This window comes from Marmota monax, unplaced genomic scaffold (assembly GCF_021218885.2).
Source record: "Marmota monax isolate L192 unplaced genomic scaffold, Marmota_monax_Labrador192_F-V1.1 WCK01_AAM20220418_F8-fsc00258, whole genome shotgun sequence".
NCBI classification, from domain to species: Eukaryota; Metazoa; Chordata; class Mammalia; order Rodentia; family Sciuridae; genus Marmota; species Marmota monax.
Genome location: NW_026692172.1, coordinates 1,837,745 through 1,851,792, shown reverse-complemented (window position 1 = coordinate 1,851,792; position 14,048 = coordinate 1,837,745).

Below are 14,048 nucleotides of genomic sequence, written 5' to 3'. Positions count from 1 at the left end.
TGCAATAAAAGGATATTTGCTCCAAAAAAAATGCATACATCTGAAAATATTGGGATTAAATAATTGATTCCAGTGTCTCCTGAAATATCATACTGGATTGGGTTTTCCTTTTCCTTCATATGAATAAAGATGTTCTTTGTGCCACAAGAGACTTTATCATTTCCAAGGAACATGTTTACACATGCAGATGTGAGAAGTCTGTCTTTATGCATGGATTTGTTCACCCATTTTTCATCAGAAGTAAGAAATCAGGAACTCCTGGATTCTTGTAGACTGCATTTTATCTAATGATATTTTCATATTTCTAGAAAGGTCCTCCTATTATCTTTTGACACATTTGTTCAAAGAGCATTCAGAGCCAATTTATCTCCATCCAAAATGGAACGGAACTAGAAATACCTTATAGTATCTTATTACTGGAGTTTGAGAATAAGAGACTTGTATAACCTTTTAATTTCACCCACTTATCTGCAAGTATGCCCTGCCCAGATATTCCATGTGATAGTTGTGGTAGTGGTAGTACTGAGGTATCCAGTCAAAGTGAGAACAACTTTATGTATTGAGTATAGCTTTAAGTGCTCTAACCCATGAGTATCATGGCATAGGGATAGTTACAGTCTGAATGCTGATGAAAGGTGTGGTTCAATGATTAATTATGCACTGCTTACCATGTACAACTGGGAAAGATACTTTCCCTATCCCAGAAATGCAGAGTGAAGCTCACACAGCAAAGTCAATTCCAGTGTACAAAGCACTTGGACTGGAAAACAGCCAGGTCTGGATGTGATCTTTGTGCCCACATCTCTATGGGCATTTTTTTCTTTCTTCAGCCATTGAAGGAAGGAAAGAAGGGATATATTTGTTCATTCCTTCTTACTTAAAATGTGTATTGCTTTATTCATTGCATGTTCTTAGCCAAAAGACAGTGCAGAAACAGAAAAGTCAAGAGTTTATTTGTTAATTTTAGAGGGCTAATTATTATATAGCATATTCATTAGTGTCTCTTAATGTAGACATTTTCTTGCTTTTGAACCCTAGTTAATTTTATTGGTTAGAGATGGGACATTATCTTGTATAGCAATAGTAAAATTTTTTGTAAAACAGGTTTCTATTAACATGTTGTTTGTTACAATATTTCAGACTATATACTACATGATGTGGTTTTCTTAAGTCAAGGAAATAGCATATCTTGAGATACAATTTTCTTTCTTAGAATAAATATCTTTCTTAATATTTAATACATGCATGTAGTATAGTCCTGAAGATTTTTTTAAATGTGTGTAAACAAAACTTTTTATTCCCATTTTAGCAAGTGTCTAATGATATCACACTGGAAGAAATGTGGACCAGCACTCTCTCCAGTGTGCTGAACTTGTTAACAGTTAATTCCTGTTATCTCGTATATGAGAGAAAATAATTGCTTATCTCAGAATCAGCTTTACAGCCTGTTTAGCTGCTGAAGCTCAATGCTGTCAGGTACTAGGGACCCAAGGAACACATATTTTTGCCAAAAATTCATAATCTAAGTCTGGGAGTCACGTTTGAGCAGTCTCTATTTTTCATCTGGGAACACACATGAACCTTTATAATTGAGTTTACAACCCATGGAATGGCATGTACAGATAGGCTCTATGATTCACAGATGCCCACATTATAAAGAAGAGTAGTTTTTTTTTTTTTTTTAAATTAACAACAGGAAAATCCTTACAGTGAATCGTTGGTTTTAAATTACCCCAAAAACCTTCTACTATGAACACAACATTCTTTACTTGAAGAAAAAATAAATTTGTGTTTAACAAAAATAAAATCTGTTCATTTTCTATGAAGATAGTGAGGTGATAGATGTGTCTCAGAGTGTACTGAATTTACTAGCCTTCTTGTGGAATATGATTCCTGTGCCAGTTTATAAAACATAGAAATGAATTCAATCTTTAATAAAAGTCTATACATTTTATTAAAAAATATAAATGGGTATGTTCATTAACACATTCATGAAACAAAGGAAGCTATGAAAATAATGTTTCTGGTGAATTGTATGTACATAGAAGTATATTATCAAGATTAAATTATAGTAAACACTGTTACATTTATCCAAAATTTATAATATATAAAGGACAAAGATTCAGAGACTCTCTAGGTTTCTATAAACACAGTATGGGTTCATTGAAAAAATCTTTTTTTTTTTTTTTTGGTACCAGGGATTGAACTCATGGGTACTTAACTACTAAGTCATATGCCAGCACTTTTTATTTTTTTATTTAGAGACGTCTTGCTAAGTTGCTGAGGGCCTCACTATGTTGCTGAGGGTGGCTTTGAACTTGGGATCCTCCTGCCTCTGTCTCCTGAGCTTCTGGGATTATGGACCTGCACCACTGTGTCTGGCCAAATTTATGTTTTAACGGAACTGTGTCTGTCTGCCTAGAAGAAGAAAAAAAAGAATTGCCTGTGTTCTACAATACTTACTGATTGAAGGGTTCATCCCAAATATATATGGAGAGATCCCAATTCCTACTTAAATTATAAGGGAAGAAAATAAATAAATAAATAAATAAATAAATAAATAAATAAAGATTTTAAATATATATGGGGACTTATGTGCATATATGTATACATACATACACATACCCACAATAAAATAAGTATTTTGATACTGGTTGGGTACCTAATTTCTCTATGGCAGAAGCACAAGTGACTTCATGATGGAGATTGTCTCTTCCAATTGTTCCCCACAATTAAGGTATTTTGATGTAATTCTAAGGTTATGGAATGTGAATCTGAAATAAGTTGCTCATGACCATTTTTATTTTTTTCCATTACTTGGGAAAGTCTTCCTGTTATGGTTTGGATTAAAAATGTCGTCCAAAAGATCATGTGTTGAAGGTTTGATCCCCAATGCTGCGGTGTTCACAGTTGTGACCTTTAAAAGGTGATAAGATCATGAAGGTTCTCATTTCATGAATGGACCAATTTATTGAGGAATTCATGGATGAATGGGCTATTTGGAGGTGGAAGAAATTTTAGGAGGTGGGGCTTTAGTCAGAAGAAGTCAATCACTGGGAGGTGACTTTGAAAGGTCCATGAAGACACCCCCTACTTTTATTTATTTATTTTTCCTTCCAAGCTGCTTTACTCCACCAAGTGCTCCCCAGCACAACATTCTCCCTCACCACAGGTTCATTAACAATGGGCCCAAACAACTGTAGACTAAAATTTCTGAAAACATGAGCCAAAATAAATCCTTCTTTAAGTTGATTATCACATGTATTTTGTCATGTAATGAAAGGAACCCTCAAGACAGAAGAGTCAAGAAATGCAGAGTCAGTTTCTTCTCAAAATCATTTGAGTACCTGAATTCAACATTACCTGAACTAGCCAAATTATATGAAGGACTAATTCATCTTTTTTTTTTTTTTTGCATAAGTGAGTTGAAGCTGGGTTTTTATCACTTATAGACAAAAGAATCTTGAGAAATAAACTCATGTAGATGAAAATTTGGAAGATCATGTTCTCCTGTATTTCTTCCTTTCCTCTTCTTTCCCTTTTCTCAATACTACCAGATCTTTGAACAGAGAAATTATAAGATAGCTGTTGGCTGTCCATGCAGTTACAAGCGCATGAAAAAAAAATCAAGAGTCAATAAATGAGATGGATTCAAACTAAAAAGCTTCTTATCAGCAAAAGAAACAACAATGTGAAGAGAGAGCCTACAGAAAAGGAGAAAATCTTTATCACACACACATTGAATAGAGCACTAATCGCCAGGATATGTAATGAATTCAAAAAATTTAACACCAAGAAAACAAAACCCTATCAATAAATGGGCTAAGAAACTGAACAGAGACTTCACAGAAGAATAAATACAATCAACCAACAAATATATTAAAAATGTTCAACATCTCTAGTTATTAGAGAAATGCAAATCAAAACTACTCTATTATTTCATCTCACTCCAGTCAGATTGGCATTTATAAAGAATATAAACAATAATAAGTGTTGGTGAGGTTGTGCATGAAAAGGCACACTCATACAATGTTGGTGGGACTGCAAACTGGTGCAACTGATCTGGAAAGTAGTAAGGAGTTTCCTTAGAAACATTGGAAAAGAACCATCATTTGACCCAGCTATCCCACTCCTTGGTTTATACCCAAAGGACTTAAAATAGTACAGTGACACAGCCACATCAATGTTTGTAGCAACTCAATTCACAATAACCAACCAGTGGGAGCAACCTAGATGCCCTTCAAAAGATGAATAAAGAAAACGGGGTATATATATACACAAGGAAATATTCTAAGCCTTAAAGAAGAATGAAATTATGGCATTTACATGTAAATGGATGGAGTTGGAGAATATCCTGCTAAGCGAAATAAGCCAATCCCAACAAACCAAAGACCAAATGTTTTCTTCAATATGCAGATGTTAATTCACAATGGGGGGAGGGCTAGGGAAGAAGAGAGTTCCTTTGATTAGGTCAAAAGGGAGTGAAGGGAGGGGTAGGGTATAGAGGTAGAAAGGACAGTAGAATGAATCTAACATTATAAGCCTATATACATATATGACTACATGACTAATGACTCTGCATTGTATACAACCAGAGAAATGAGAAGTTATGCTCCATTTGTGTACAATGAGTTTAGATGCATTCTGCTGTCATGTACAACTAATTAGAACAAACACAAAAAATAAAAAGAAATTATAAAATTCATATTCTCTCAGAGTTGTAAATCCCAACCACAAGTTTGACTTCCTAGATGACAAATTTGAATTCCTAAATGAGCTACCAGGAAAATGATAATATATAAGTAAAACTAAACATTAGAAAAACAGACTTTGAATCCAGATGGACGTGATTCAGATTTTAACTCATACTTTCTGAGTGACCTTATACAAGTCTCTTTTTTATAATTAAATAACTGTCTTCTAAACATCTAAGATATTACCTCTAATACCTTCATCAAAGAGAATGTTTCTGTAGTGTATATATCAATATAAGGGCCTAGTAAAATAATTTATGCAAAACACTTAACACAATGCTTAGAACACAGTAAGCATTTACAGTTGTTTTCAACCTTAAAGAGATGATGGAAGTTCATTCCCTGAATATGTTAATCTTTGTTTCAACTATATAACCATAATTCCTTTTAGGCAGATACAAGAAGGAGGAGGAGGAGGAGGAGGAGGAGGAAGGGGAGGGGGAGGAGGAGGGGGAGGAGGAGGAGGGGGAGGGGGAGGAGGAGGAGGAGGAAAAGTAGAAGAAATAGAAATTTGGACCAATGTTGGATGGAACTCCCAACATTTGGTTCAATTCTAAAGCAGATTCAAAAGGTCAGAAGTCCTTAGAGAATTCATCTTTCTTAACTCAATTTTAGAACTTGTTTAGTAAGTAAAATTAATGAATTAAACCAAAAGATTTCCTTTGAGTTTTAAAAATTCCCAGGAAACATGTCTTATAGAATATAAAATCTGATTTTATTAACTTAATTCTTGGAAAGATATTTTAGTATTTTACCAATGTAATATTAGTGTATGTTAGTCTTGTATAATTAAATAATGTTTGTTAATTATAAGCCCCTAAAACAAAGCTGTATTCTCACTCTAGATATTTGAGTGAATTGGCCTAAGTAATATTAATGAAATTCACACACTGGATCTTTCCATTTCTTAATTTAATATAATCTGTAAAGCAATCTGAGTTTTCATGTATCTAGCAGTTGTGTTATGCAAGTCAAACTCTGTCATCCTTGTTCCTAGAGTGCGGAAGAAAGGGTAGGGAGACAAATTTATATCTATGTTCATTCTGTACTTCTCATAGGTAGTTTGGAAGCTGAATGCTTAAGCTGTCCAACACATTAGCTGAAGAAAATTGAATTTAATCATGTGTTCCTACTATTATCATGTGATGAAGGCTTTCCTATAATGATTATAGTATTAAGTTTAGATTCATTATATTTCTCATTCTCACTAAAGGATATCAATAGCATGCAACAAATTTTTTCATTTCTTGCACTCATTTCATAATTTGAGGTTGGCAGATTGCTTTAAAATTTCATATCTAGGAGTTTCACCCCCAGAATTATGAGAATAATCCAATAATCCTATCCTTGGCTAATTTGAGGCCAAGTAGATGAATAAAAGAAAATAAATAATAAAAAGTGTAAATCCAGATGTTGCCCTACTCTATAGTGACTTGAGTAATTGCTGGAATAGTCATTGTGTAACCACCATTCAGTTTCCTTTGACTGTGATAGTGTAAATTACTTAAAACTGAAAATGCATTCTGCATCTTTCTATCCTCAAACACTTCTCATTAAAGCATTGAGCTTCAGTCAAACCTTGTATATTTTTATGTAATCACTCTAGTTTTCCATAGATATTTTGATAGTCCTATATTAACTGAAGGCCAAATCAACATTTCTAGAAATAATAGTTTGTTAGGCTCAAATTTGCATTACATGTATTTTAATGTTAAGCTTTTGTAATTTGCATTTTATGGCTAATATATTTCTCTTACCTCTAATCTTTCCTTTTTATCATTTCTTTCATACTACCTTTTTCTCTTATAAAAATGAGATTACAAATTACCTTCAAGTAAGGTTTATGTATAAGCTACAAAGAAATTGGGTTAGAATTTGAGAAATTGCCACATTTACCAGTTTGATAATTTTAAAATAAATAATTCAAGACAGGATATTGAAGGTACTCACCATAAACAATTGATAACAATTTAAGGTGATGAATATGTTTGATCAATACCCAATGTATACATGAATCAAAACATCATATTGTACCCCCCAAATATGTACTATCATGTCAATCAAAAGTAAATGGGTGTGAGGGTCAATGGTAGAGCAGTTTCTTAGCATGCACAAGAACATGGACAAAACAGTTAATTAAATATATAAATATTTAAATGAATTACACATCTAACAAAATACCACCAGCACAGTTTTCTTTTGAACAAGCAAACACCAAGTTTATTCCACCAATTAATTATTGGAAAAATGCTGTTTTTGAAGAATCGTAGCATCTCTCTGAAATTAAATAAACACTTGCTTTATACCCTCTCCCAAACATCTTTTCACCAAAAGACTTTATATGAAATGAACACAGTCAAAGACTTGATTTCAAATCAATGGGTCATATTCCTTTGGTTTGGTCTGATCTGGGCAGCCATGTAGCTGAAAAACTGAATTCTGCCACTAAGAAGGAAATCTTCATGAACTCCATACATTGGGCCCACCAAATCTCCTGTCCATATAATTTACTTCTTCTTGGGTATTTTCAATACTTTTCCCTCTTTTTGCTCTAGAAACCTACATTATAATGTCTAGAACATGTGAATAAGATATTAAAGGCCACATTATATATTTCCATAATGATCTCTATTTGATCAAGGCTTCTCAATACCTAACATCCATAGAAGTACTGGTAGTGGTAAATATTTCTAAGAAGAGGTATTTTCCCTAAGTCTATCAGAACATCAAATAAAGACAAACATCTACATTGGCTATGCTTATGGCCAATCTATGCCTACTTTCACCACGTCTACTTCTCCACAGTTCCTACATTAACATTATGAGAAGAAAACTGCTTCTGCATGAAGTAAACGTTTATGGATTTAGGATACACTGAGTACTCCAAGTACTCAGTGTATCCTAAATCCATAGGATACACTGAGTACTCCTAGTACTCCAAGATGAAAAATAGTGGCTTTAATAATAGAACAATAAAGATAAATAGGAAAGATAGAGAAGAGGAACCGTTAAAAGTTAAAACTACAAAGAACTCACTATTAGAATTCACCATGTTTTAATTCCTGGGAGAGGAGAGTAGGAAAAGAAAGTAATATCAATGATTAAGTGCGTTAGCAAATAGAATGTTAGCACTGGGTCCTCAGAACAATGATGTAACATCTCACTCTAGTCACTGTTCATTTAAAGGGCTTGAATAAATCATCTCAGTACAGCCAGTTAAATAATTTCCATATCTCTTACTTGAGTCTTTGTAACTCCAGACTAAAACTTGACTCACATGACAGCACCAAAGAGGTTGTTGAAAAGTTGGAACACACATCCATTTCTATATTTTATGATTGTGAATCCATAAGGTTTTAAATCATGTGTACATGCACATTGTTTATGAAAAGTGATTATTGATTTTTTTCAAGATGATATTGCAAGAGACCTTTTGGCAAATAGTTGATTTAGAGAGTCTGATTTCCTAGCATTTTAGTATATACTAAAGTACTTGTTATCTGTTGTCACAATTGATTTCTGTTCTTAGATTGTGGTTCTGGTATATTTTATTATAAGTGCATGAATTTTGAAAAACTTAGCCTAAACTAAAATCTAGTCACTTCTTTACATTTTGGCAGGCTTAAACCACTAATCACTTACATTGGCACACAAATACATCCTTTTTCCTTTCCTAACAGCTACCACATAGACATCCCTACTTGTCTCTGTCTAGATTGTCTCTGGATGTTTTAATAAGCCTTTTCTCTTGAAAAGTTTTCACAATGGCTATTTGTGTGTTTGTGTGTATTTTGAAAGTGCCTACAGGTTTCTATTTTTAAGTAAATATGCATGAAAGCATTCATATAGAGAGTGCTATGAGGCATTTTCCAAAAGAGTAGTTTCTCTTTTATAGAAGTTCTACCCTCTCTTCTCCATCATTTCATTTTGGCATTGGAAAAGTGTGAAAGTCAGTCTTGAATGAATTTTTTTTAGCTAACAGTGAGTTTATATAACATGTATTCCCTATCTATTGTGTTTATGAATGATGTATTGATAAACTAGAGCGATTATATTAGAATATAGGACTCCAGAAGTTTGAGCTGAGAATCTCAGTTTGAAAGTGATCCCACTATATTTTCTCAAGTTCTTTAGAAGCAACAAGACAGCCTAACTGTTACAGAGGCATGACCTACTGATAAAACAATCTATTTCCCTCTCCCTTTGTCATTCTTTCTTTCTCTATGTGTATGTTCTCTCTAGCTTTTATTTTTGCCTCTGTTACTCTACTTGATTTTTTCCTGTGTGTTTCTTTGTGTCTCTCAATTTGTTTTTCTCTGCTTAGCACTCTTTCTTCCTTCCATCTTTATAGCTCTTTGTCTCTTATTTTTTTTTGTTTCCTTTATCTCTCTTCCTCTCTCTGAGATGTGCAGAACCCACCACACCACCTTATAGCAATTTCCTTGACATCCCTTTATCCCTTTCTGTAAAAGATGTTTCTGTAGTCTCACTACCTTGGAGGTGTGTGTGTGTGTGTGTGTGTGTGCATGCGCACACACATGTGCCTTATAATTGCAGTGCTTGAGAAGTTCTGGTGAGAAAAAGGCAGGAAAAAATAATAGGTGTCATTCTGCTGTCCCCTCTAAAGTTAAGCAAATGCAAAGGGGACTCTGAAAAATCCTCCTGGATCAGTGATCTAGTGTTCCTTAGGGAAGAGCCCGAGGAGAAAACATCATGGCTTAGAGACTTTGGTCAGGTTTATCTTCTCACAAGACACTCAGCCCAGTGGCTTCCATACCAGCCATAGTCCTCACTTTCCAGGAAGGCACATGGGTGTCTTCCCCTCACTCCCTGGTTCTCTAAAAGTATTTTGTAAACCCCAACTATAAGGATGCATCATTTCCGTGACCTGGGATTTTCTTGCAGCATCTCAGACTAGAAGAGGGACTCCTCCGGTATCAGAACAGTACCCTCAACAGGTAAAGATACTAGTCTTCATTAATTTTAAGGTTTACTAATATTCCACATAGGATCACATGCTAAAAATAATTGATCTCAGGATCTCTGCTACAAAGCTTCCAGATGAACAAAGATGAAGCCAGCAATTTTGAATTTAGTGAGGCTTTCCTAATTTTATGCACTTGTCTCATTAAAACTAGCAGGAAAGACAGAGGCTAAGGGGAATCCTTGTGCTGTGCAGAAGATACCCAAAGAAAACCAACAGCCTGGAGAGTAAGCAGGGTTTTTTTCCTAAGAAGCAAGAAGCAAGGATGCTCATCTCTGTGTCAAGAAGTACATCCACAAGATACTATTAAAAAAAAAAAACTAAACTAAATAAATAGCAGAAAGATCTGTAGAGTAGAGGGAAGAGATCAAGGTGAGGGAGGAGGGGAAGAGGGAATACTGGGGACTGAATTAGAACAAATTATACTCCATGCTTTTATCATTAGGTCAAAATGAATCATATTGTCATATATAAATAAAAAGAACCAAGAAAAAAAAAGAAAAGAAAATGAAAAAGAATCCAGGCTATGTTAGCCCAGTAGAGGTAAAGTGGAGTTTCAGGCTGAGATATTTAGCTCCACAGATGTCAGAGTGTGGCCTCCAACCAGGGTGCAAGAAAATGTGATGTTTTAGTCAGCAGTGGCTAATGGAAGGATATTTCCTGAGTCCGACCCTTCCTACATCTTCTTCCTTGCTTTGACTCAAGGCCAGCCATGAAGGCTAAAAGGCTGTCTCTGCAGCAACCCGCATCCTCCCTGGGCTTCCTGTGCAGATTCTGTACAGTGTCCTGTTTTGAGCTGCAATATAACACACTTCCTGGGGGTAAAAAATATCTTGGAGAACCTGGAGTGAATTGCTCTTAAAGTGTAATGGATCTATTTCCATACCAATGGAGAGCACTAACAGTTGGAAACCCTTTCAATAGTCAATCAATAACAGCTCAGCAGGTTCTGCCCTCTCGGGCTTCAGCTCCCAATTTGCAGTGCAACAGCTCTCTCCCTAAGAAACCTATTCAGCCTCAGATATCAAGCAGACTACCCAACCCATTCCTTGCCCTCGGCAGCGCCGTAATTCTTGGCGACCGGTCCCCAGATATGCCAGATATCCAAACCTTACACCTCCCAAAGGAAAAGTCAGGCTAGCTCTCTCTCTCTCTCTCTCTCTCTCTCTCTCTCTCTCTCTCTCTCTCTCTCTCCAGAAATATATTGGCTGACAGATTATCCTGATGCAGACTAGAACATATTTGATTTTTCCTAGTTGATTTATTTCTCCAGGGCAACTAAGAGGGAATACAAAAGGGCTATGGCCTTAAGCCAGAAAAGATTACTAGCACGGAGTGACCCATCAGAACGTGAAAAATGAATATTTGGTTTTACTCTCAGTGGACTGACTCCCAGAGAAGATAGATTACAGATCAGTGTGACTGAACGATCAATTGAGCATTTTTTTTTTCCATTGCGGGAAGCACCATTTCAAGGAAAGCAGCGAAACCATGGCCACTCTGCAATCGGCTACCACGCCAGGGCATGTGGGTCAACAGAAAGAACCAGAAGCCCCTTGAACTAAAACTCTGAAACAGGTAACATGTGCGCGGACTCAGCATGGAAAACCAGCAGTCAAAGAGGGCCACCCATTGTTTATCAAAGTTGGACTCTAAATTGTGAGCTTGAGATGCATGACGGGTATATAAATGAATTCTCAGTTTGTGAGATTTCCAATTCACAGCCAACCACGCAAAAATCTGTTTTTCTTGACTATTTCCGAAGAAAGTTAAAAGTGTGTAATGGAGATTAAATACTCTTTCTAATTTTATGGCGAATATTTCCTCTTTTCTCCAGGAAAGTAAAAGGGAGAGTTGTATTTCATTTATGATTTTCCTTTGCATTTTATTTCAATTTTTATGCTCGAAAATTTTACTGAAATAAACATAAACATGTCCCAGCCATTTTTGAAGAGAACTAAGAAAAAGGATTTTCCAACATTGCATCTACAGCCCCTAAATGAAAAATGTGTGTCTGGGTGGGGGAGGGGGATGGGAGTGGGAGTTTCAAATAAGAACAGCATGCAAGCCCAACCTTAAGACAGACGAAGTGCATTTTAAAACATGGACAAATCTGTTTCTGGTCCTCCGTTTCATGTTGGAAAATGTGTTTCCTGTCGTAATTGGGGCTATTCACTTTTGGTGATATTTAAAACGGCCCAACTGAGTCCAGTTGATGTTTGGTTAACCATGAAGGAAATGGCTCTTGATCAGGCGGGCAATTACCAACCAAATCCCATCACTTCCCAAGCAAAACAAAGGAATGTGTAACTATTTTTCTTCCCCAGTAATGCACTAGGCAATTATTTATTAAAGAAGCTGTTTTTCCGTGCTGGAGAACAGAAAGCATTGAGGAGCAAGACCTGAGGTTGAGCCTCCCAGTACAAAACATTTTCTCAGAATGCAGGCTAGTCTTTTCATGTAGGGAGTGTGTGGGAAGAGGGCTGAATGCAAGTGCTGGCCCACCCTGAGGTGGCAAGGTCTTAGCCTTCTGGAGCAAAAGAGGTTTGTGTCTATGTTGTCACCAGTTACACTCTAGCAACTCAGCAGACCGGAATCCCTCTGCCTCCCTCCTCTGAACACTATAGTGTTCCCTGACAGCCAGTTGATCCTTCATTTCCAACCTTTGGGGTAATGGCATGGTATATGATACTGGAGTAGTTGTCAGAGTGGCCATCTGCTGAGAGAAAATTTTAACATTTTAAAGAGGACCTTACATTTTCTCTTGACCTCAAAAGATGCAATAAATTCCTGGTGTCTCCTGTCAAAGTAGACTTGGGGATGCTGCTCAGTGGAGGAGAACAAGGGTGGGATTTCCCACAGCTCAGGGAATCATGACAGAGTTCTGGAGAGACACCAATCTCAGGTGAGGGGCCTCTAACCATAACCACTGCCATTTATTTTTGAAGCTTGCTACAGAAACAAAAACAAATGATATAGATAATTTCATTCTCCCATTATCCCTATGAAATAATCAAGGCTCAAAGAGATTACATTAATAGTGAAATGAATGGCCAATTTCAGAGTTACAGTGACTCTGCAAGATCACTGTTCAAGGGTCATAAATTAAAAAAATTCTGAACAGTCTGAAATTTAGGTCCCTGAGATGAATCCTGGAGAGATGGGGCTGTGTAGAGCCCAGGAGAAAAGCCCAGCTGTCACCTCTGGCAGCCAGCAGAAAACATGTTGTTTAGGGTGATGGCCTTTGCTGTTTTGGCACTATCTCTCAGAGCAAACTGAGTGTCTTAGCAGTTAGCGGAAGAGGCACCTTTAGTGCTCTGCAAAAGCTTCACTTTCTTCCAGCCATGTGCTAGAACAGCTGCTTAATTGTGTCTAATATGGCCACTTACCTTTATTTTCAATAGTATAAGTAGCCAGTTCCAGGTGCATTCAGCAGCTAGGGAACACAATGAAATGGCTTTGAAAATTAGGATGCAAAACATTTTTTGTTTTGTTAATTTGCACACTTATGCTAGGCTTTAAATTAACATTATTTTGAAAAGATCTTTGAAGGTTTGTTAAAGTAGCTTTGAAATCAAAAGCAATTGTGGCTTTTTTTTTCACTATAGTAAAAGTTAAGCAGCAACATTTTGAGGAAACACAATACACTTTCCAACCCAAGATCCTGAATGACATTGCCAGCTGTTTTATTGCCTTCTTAATGTGATGTTTAAAAGATGACATTATAATATATGAGATTTTATGGTATATGAAGTATATAATATTTCTAAAATAAAGCTTATGAAAGTTTAAATATTCCAATTTCTCTTCAACACATTCATTTCTCAATACCCAAGAAAAATGTATTGAGCTGGCTAAACTATTTATGCTTTAATAAAATTAGGCTTTATTCTTGTATAATCTTCTGGACTAGATTTTTTCAGTTAAAGTTTATCACTCTTTTTCAATGACAAGTTTAAACCCAGTTATGTCCATGTATTTTCTATTAATGTACTTTTTTTTTATATTTAAAAGCCATGTATATTTGAAGAAAAACATGGATTGAAAACTGACTGTTCTGCTTAGGGCCATCTCAACAACTGAAGCAGACTAAATAGCACATCTAATTGATTGAGGAGAGTTGGTCATAAGGAGAGTTGTCAGAAAGTGTCTTACCAAAAGAAAAAAAATAAAGTAGACATTATTACTTTAGTTAAGAAACCTTTATTGCAGACAATAAAAGGATTGTGGGGAATCCAAAACTCAATAAAACTTCAAAATGGAAAATATACTTATTTTTACCAAAACTAGTCAAACTTCAAAAGATTTAT